The sequence below is a fragment of the Neomonachus schauinslandi genome, chromosome 6 (genome assembly GCF_002201575.2).
Source record: "Neomonachus schauinslandi chromosome 6, ASM220157v2, whole genome shotgun sequence".
In the NCBI taxonomy this organism is placed as follows: Eukaryota; Metazoa; Chordata; class Mammalia; order Carnivora; family Phocidae; genus Neomonachus; species Neomonachus schauinslandi.
In genome coordinates, this window is record NC_058408.1 from 24942066 (window position 1) to 24950098 (window position 8033).

The window sequence follows — 8033 nt, forward strand, 5'->3', positions numbered from 1 at the left end:
TTGCTCATTCACCGAGAACCTGGGAGAAGCAAAGGCACTTTCTATCCTGGCAACCTTCGCCTGTCCAGCTCATGCCCCACGCTCAGGGAGATTTCCTGAGCTTTTGGCAGATTTGGTGGGATCCAGGTCATCTTTGTGAAGCCGGAGCACAGCTTACAATTTCTTTCCTCACACCCCTTCCTTGGCCCCGACCACCCAGCCCCAGCCTTATACAATCTGTTAGTTCCTTTTATATCCAAAGAATTATAAACAGAAGTCCTTCCCTTAAGGAAACAGCAATAAAGGCCAGTGGGGTCACAAGGGACAGAAGAAAAACTCCCCAGTTCTTTGGCCTCTTGGACAGTAAAGGCCTTGGATGAGGCACAGAGATGGGCAGAAAGGCTTTCAAGGGTACCTTGATCCCGCCGCAGGAGAGCCCGCCTGGAGGGCATGTGTGTCCCTAGCGGTCACCTGCGAGGCTGCAGCCCCAGAGAAGTCACTCTTGTGGTGGAGGATGAAATTGTATCCCCGGAGCCGTAGAGGTGTTGGGTGTTAGGTCCTGACCACAGAGGCTCACCCAGAGAAAAGGTCAGGAGGAGTGGTGAAGGAGAGTTTTGCCCCTGCGCACCTCTCAGGCCTTGGCAGGAATTTCAGCTGCAGGGGTTTGGCAGTGAGACCGTTCAGAGAGCTTCTTGCCCCGGGGAGAACTCCTTTGGCTCCAAAGGGATACTGGATATCTGGAGCCCCTGCTATGGGAACATGGGAGAGGTCCCAAGGTCAAGGCATCTCTGAGTGGAGACCCAGTTATGCCTGCAGACAGCGGCCCTTGACCCCAAGCCAGTGGCCCCTTCTTCATCAGGGTGAAAGCTGGGGCCCATGCTGAAATGTGGGAGTAGGAGGACAGCAACAGCTTTGAGCCAGACACACCCCACATTCTGCCGTCCCTCGGCTTCCGTCTCAGGGAAATGGCAACTTTGCTCTTCTCAGCGTCTCGAGAACCAGTCTGGAGGCCTGTGCCCTGCTCTCTGCCCCTGGGTAAGCCCAGGCAAGAGGTTTAATCCAAAAAGGCAGAAGCAGCCCCAGTGTCCCCAGACCATGCCCCCCAGGCTTCTGACTTGTAGTCCAGGCTTCTCTTCCTTCTGTTGCTTTTGGGGGGGCGAGGTCTGGCCACCTCGTTTCCTGCCCTTCGCTGAGGTTCCTTCACAGAGGACAGGTGGGACAATGTTGCCCTCCCTGTTTCTAATTCTCTCCACTCCATGGTTCTCTCCCAGACTTCACCTCGAGGAGGGGGCCAGGAGCTCCTGGATGGAGGCAGGGGGCAAGAGAGGAGTTGATTCTGGGAGGGGGCGGGCCTCTCATTCTGGCTGTGTGGCACCGAGTCCTTGTAGGAGGGTGGGAGGCCTTGGCCTACCTGGGCCTCAGTTCTCCCCTCTTGTGCTGCGGGCCGCCGAATGGGGGGTAAAGAAATATGAGGGGTGCTTGAGGTTCTTGTGCCTCTAATGTTGTCTGAGGGTCTGGCCCTCAGGGGTTCTTGTCTCAGGGCATTTTAATTAGAATGTCATCTCCTTCTCCATTCCCAGGGAAGGGCCTTCTGGATGTCACACAGGAGTCCATAGAAATATATAGGAAGATTGTTATTTTTGAAAAAAATAAAAAAAGCCATCATTTACCTGAAATATGCATGAGGTAGCACAGCGGGACGCAAAGGGCATTGAGCGGGGAACCGGATCTCCTGGGTTCTAGCCCTGCTTAGACACTGATGACAGTGTGACTTGAGGCTCACTATCCTGTCCGACTTCTGGGACTCAGTCTCTTTCCACTAATGTCCTCGAAAGAGCCCCCTCCAGAGGCCAGGGCCCTGTGGCCCTGGGACGTTGAGCCTCAGTGGGGCTCGGGGCCGCCGTGGAAGTGCAGAGCTTGCAGGTGCTCCGTGCTCCGTGCATGCCACACGTGTGTGGGCAGGGCGACAGCAGCGATACGGGAGATCCGAGAACTGCTGGGGGTGGTGAGAGGGAAGCCGAGGCTCCCAGAGCTTCCGCCGGAATCCTGCCCCAGCGCTCGTTGTAGTCCTGCCTCTCCTGCCTCCAACAGCCAGGCCTGTCGATGCCACCCCAAGTGCCCCCTCGCGCACATTTCCCCCCCCCCCACCAGCCCTTGCAGGTGAGATGGGATCTCAGCGGCAGCTGCCTGACCCACCCCACCTCGTTGCCTTGCCTTCTGGAAGGGGAAGGATCCTCAGGCTGCCATCTGCCCTGTCTCCTGAATGAATGTGCAGTTGGCCCAGTGGTTTGGGACGTGCGTGTGGGGGGATGGGCTGACGGCTGGATGGAGAGCGGCAGCCCCCAGGTTCCCAGCGCCCGCCGTGGCTGCCTCCTGACCTCAGCAACTTGCCTCCTCTCTCCCAGACTCTATAAAAGGTGGTGACAAGACCCATTTCCTCCCTCCCTCACAGGAAGGCATGGGTCTCAAGGGCACTTTGTATCAGAGGCACCTAGATTTGGCTTGTGCTTTTGGAGACAAGTACTTGGTTTACAACTATGAAGATGAGCTTCCACCGGAGAAGGAAATCTCACCGCTGCACTGCCGGGCTCCTCGTAGGCTGGTCCAGAAAGCCTGGTGTTCACCCTGAAGGTAGCTGCTGTGCGCCCCAGGTGATGGGGCTGACAACAGCATCAGAACCAAGAGCCAGAATCTGTTCCCAAAGAATGAATGCTCCATCCCTCTGGCACAAAAACAAGAGCATGAGCAGCTGTCATCACCTTCACCCTGTTCCCAATGCAAACAGCACCCTCAGCCTCTGTGGCTAAACAATCTAGGATCGGGATGGCTGGCTGGTCCGAGTGAATCCTCTATTCCCCACTATCTGCCACACCACACCCCCCAGTCAACGCCTACTGGGTCGGGCTGTTGTGGCCAGTCCAGCCTGGGCTCCCTTCTGTACAGTCCTGTGGGATCAGAGCCACAGATCACGAAGAGGAAACAGAAATCTTGGCTATCCACAGGGGAGCCAGGAGGTCAGGACCATCCAGCAGGAAGGTGAGGTTGGGGAGCTACCCAGGGCATCCCTAGAGGAACTTGTGATACTGAGGAAGGATATCCAAAAGCCAGAAACCCCCAAAACTGGGCAGCCCCGGCTCTCACACAGCAACTCCAGGCTCTGAAGTTCAAGGGTTTCTTCGTGGGTACTGGTCTGTCTCCCTGCCCTTCTTGGGCAGCCTTCCCCCCTCCCTCAGCTCATTCCTCTGTTCCATCCGAGAGGCAAAGGCAGGAGGAAGGCTGCAGGGGGAGATGGCAGGACCCAGCCAGATCCTCAGGACTCTCCCCAGCCTTCGTTGCCATGGCAACACTGCTATTTTTATCCCGTTGTTCATGATGCTCAAAGCTCTGACTTTCTCTGTTCCAGAGAGGCCAGGCAGGCTTCTGCCCTCATCCTTCAATGCAGCACCTTCTCCCAGAGGCCTGAGAAGGAAAAAGAGTAATGGAAGAAAGGGGGAACCCACTGGGTCTTGCCTCAACTAGAGGAACTGCTTGGCGGTGGGTCGCCTCTGCACTTGTGAGCCTTGGGTTTTCTAGCTGGCTTAGGCACTCCGCTTCATATTTTCAAGGAGATCAAAACTCCCCATGGTCTCCCTGAGAGGCCACTCCAGAGAAAAAAAGAAGAGCTGCCAATCTAGATGAGTTTTCTCCACAGGGCTATGACACTGCTGGTGATTGGGGGGTGGGTAGCTGCTGCTCTTGGGAAAGCCAGACCTCATCCTGAAGAATGTCCTATTGGTACGAACCAGCCCCCGGCCCCGTGAAAGGGGGTGGAGAGCAAAGTTTGATTAAATAGCAATCGGATACACTTAACATCCCTGGGAAATCTAAACCAGTATTTCCCTTTCCTCTGCCCCTCCATCAAAGAACCAGAGCAATTGGGCTTCGGGTCTTCGTCTAGGCTTTATGCCCAAAGCAAGTTAGCATACATCCTCCAGGCTGAGTTCCTCTCCTTCCTACCCCCGCCCACCCCCATACAGCCATGTTTCTCTCCAGGGGCTTGAGGTCTTAAATTTTGACAATGCCCTTGAAGTCAGGGTTTAATGAAAGGATTTCTTAGAGCTGATCATACTCTGTCCCTTTTCCTTGGCCCAGCCTCTGGTCCTCTCCCTATGTCCCCACCTCCACCCCAGTTGTACCCTGAGAGTCAATGATGCTAACGTTCCCCACCTATATGCTCTCATGGTCAGTGAGATTTGAACCCAGCAGCTGGGGTGGTTGGGTTGGGGGGAGCATTTCAGGCACATCCTCAAGACCATGACCCTGCAGACAGGTCCAGGTCTTAACCCAGCAAAGTGGCAATCATACTGTGCTGGACTCCTACAGTGAGGTTCTACCTCAGCTGAACTGACTCGGGGATGGCTAAGTTTTCTAGGGTGGCTGGGAAGCATTTACTAAGCCTCTAATTGGTTTCATCTTGGCTCAAGTTGCATGGCTTCCTGAATCTATGCACCTGGAGTAAGCACTTTTCTGGTTGCCTCTGAAAAGCATGCCGGCAAATGCTGCTCTGTTAATTGCTGTAATAAACAGACTTTATTATATCCCTTTGCAGTCAATGAATTATGTTGTCAGGGTAGATGGGGCATCCGTGTTTATTTCGCACTGGGATACACTCCAGCAGCAGAAGCTAAATATTTATTTCTACCAACTCTACTGGGGAGAGAAAAGGGAATGGACACCAGGAGGAAGTCAGGAGCGTGGACATAAAGTGAGGTGATAGGGCTTAGAAGGAAGCTCTGGGAGACACACTGAGCCCCTAGAGCTGTGAGCTTCACTTGTGCTACCCATAATACATTTAGCGAAGGCAGGCCTCCTACCTCCTGGAGCCCCAGAGAAATAGTGGGATCAAGCTGGCTGGAGGAGGTGGGCTGGAAGCAGGGAAGTTTGTTTAGGATTATAATACGATCACGTAGACTGAAAAGTGCTTTTATTTTTTACAGAAAGAATAAAGACCTTTAAGTCAGGCTTCTCAGGACTACTGACAGAACAAATGGGAATTTTCAGACTTACAAGGAGAGCAAGATGCTACAAGACAGCATAATATTAAGAATAAGAATTATATGGTTAAAAAAAGAATTATTATATGGTATGTGAATTACGTATCAATAAAAGTTTTTTTTGAAAGAATTCTTTGGGATGCCTGCCGGCTCAGTCAGTAGAACATGTGACTCGATCTCGGGGTTGTGAGTTCGAGCCTCACATTGCGTGTAGAGATTACTTAAACATAAAATCTTTAAAAAAAAAAAATTTTTTTTTTAAAGATTTTATTTATTTTTGGACAGCGAGAGAGACAGTGAGAGGGAACACAAGCAGGGCGAGTGGGAGAGGGAGAAGCAGGCTTCTCGAGGAGCAGGGAGCCCAATGGAGGGATCAATCCCAGGACCCTAGGACCATGACCTGAGCCAAAGGCAGAGGCTTAAAGACTGAGCCACCTGGGCGCCCCTTAAACCTAAAATCTCAAAAAAAAAAAAAAAAAAGAATTATTATACCATGACTCCACTTTGATCGGTGGGACAGAAATTCCAAATTATCACTGAAACAGGGGTACCTGAGCAGAGCTCGGGGGGCTAGAGCCATAAGTTCTAACCCTAAAGCCAGCGTTCTGTAGGCATGGAGTGGTTTGGGGCAGGATGACACTAATCTATCGTTTAGAACAGTGGAGTTACTGCTCCTGAAAGGGAGGTGGCCACCCCTTCTCTTGCTTCAGCTGCCATGCGGCCTAGCACAGAAGCACTCAGTAAGCGTTTGTTTTGTCTTAAAGATCTATTTATCCATTTATTTAGAGAGAGAGAGAGAGCATGAGCAGGGGCAGGGGCAGAGGCAGAGGCAGAGAGAATCCCAAGCAGACTCCCCGCTGAGCAGGGAGCCCCACACGGGCCAATCCCTCGACCCTAAGATCATGACCTGAGCCGAAGTCAAGAGTTGGACGCTTACCCGGCTGAACCACCCAGGTGACCCTCAATTAAGTGTTTTTAAATAGTCTGGGGCAGGTAAGAGCCTCACACTTTCAGTCTTCAGGAGTCAGCAGGGACTCGTGCCTCTTGTCCTTCTGCTATGGGCACAGGTCCTTACCTCCTTGTGTGGGGAAAGTGTGCACTGTACTGCTGTCAATTCAAGCCTTTCGATCAAGATCGAGTTCTGACTCTGTGCAAAGTCCTGTGGGAGAAGCTGCCGGAGAAACAGGGAAATCAGACATTGCTCTGCCCCTTGCGGACCTCACAATTTAATAAAAAGCAACATGCCAAGGCTTGAAGGATGCAAGATGCCTTAGGTAGCATATATAGCGAAGTGCTTTAAAGCCACAGGGGTCTGAGAGAGCAGAACTGTTTGGAAAGTGGGGAGAGATCAGGGAAGGCTTCACAGAGGAGGTGAATTTCAGCTGAGCCTTGAAGGATGAAGAGGAAAGAACATTCAAAGCACAGATCCTTGGGACCCTCTCTCCTTGCCAATCTACAGACACCTGCCCGTGGTCATATGCACGGCCAGAGCCAGCCTTGCAATGACCTTGCCAGCAGGTGCTGTACATAGCCTCTTCTGTTGCAGGTGGGCCCTGTTGTTCCCCAATTCCTCTCCTCTCCCAAAGAGTCTGATACCCGAAGTTTCATTAGTGCTTCCTCTCTTTAGCTTTAGGCTTTGATCCCCTCGGATTTGTAATCCAGGAGGAAGGCAAACACTGGTCAGTTGTCAGGCATTTGCCCTACTGCATCAGTTACTACATCAGATGCCCTCCTGAGGCAGGTTGCATTAGGATGGGGGGTGGGGCGTGATAGCATCAACGGGCATCTGGCTGGGGATGACGTGGCGGGGAAAAGGGGACAAAGAAAAGTGTAGCTGGGAGGTCTGACAAGGAACTATCTCTACCTCATAGCTCTGCCCAGCCAGGCTATGCACGGCTGTGCTCCTTCATTCTCCAGACCTCCTCCCTCCTCTTCCCTTCCCCTTCTTTTTCTCTCCAACTACCTTTTCCTCTACCCTCCCTCCAGAGAGACAGTCAGAAAACCTCAAAGACATCTTATGATGTCCCATCAATTCCCAGCGTACTGCATGGGTCCAGAAGATTGAGGACAGAGGCATTGGCTGGCAGTCCTAAAGCTCCTGTGTTTTTGTCCTGGCTCTGCCTCAGCTAAGATGCTTGTTGGTGGTCAGATAGACACCTGTCTTTGTCTGGACCTGGGCTTTCCTATTTGTAGAATGAGTGGATCTCTGCCTTCATCTCCCTTCCTCTGAATTGGCTATGGGGGAAAGAGCACAAGACTTGTGTTCTGATCTCAGTTCTCTTCATTAGCTGTGGCAGTCTGGAGAACTCACTTAACCTCCCCAAACCTCTGTTTTGCAATAATGCCCACCCCACCCCCCAAGTTTTTGCGAGCATCAAATAAGATAGCGTGTGCTGAAATGCTTACTTAGCTAGCTCAGGGAGTAAATACGAGTTAACCGAAAGGGTCATTTGAAAGAGAAGTTGTAGATGGCAAAAGATTTTGGGTATCTCACATCTTCCACTGCCTCTAGCACAGTGTTGGGGGCACAAAACAGAAAGTCAGTAAACACAGGTCAAACTGAACTGAAGACGCATATGGAGAGTTATTAAGTGAGCTCACCAGTATCCTAGATGACTTCTTTCTCCGGTAATAGACAAGAAATGGTGCATAGATATGCTGGCCCCTAAATGCAGTGCCGTGTGGCGTGGAGAAAGCGAGCTGGGGATCTTCTAACTTCTGATTCTCCCCTCCCCTCCCCCCTCCGCACCGCCCCTCCCCCGCCCCCACCACGAGCCGAGCGTTCTCGGACCAGTCACTTCCCCCAGCTGCATGTTGGGGCGCGTCCTGCAGGCGGCGCTCTCCCATTATCTCAGCCTCGGCTGGGGCAGGGAGCGAGGGAGAGAGGAGAAGTGTGGAGGAAAAACAGCCCCACGCGTCGCTCACATATTTACATCTGAACTGTCAAAATAGTTATTTTTAAGTCGAGTTCCGTCTGCTGCGGGCTGGGAAGCGGGTGGGGCGGGGGCGGGGGCGCCCCGC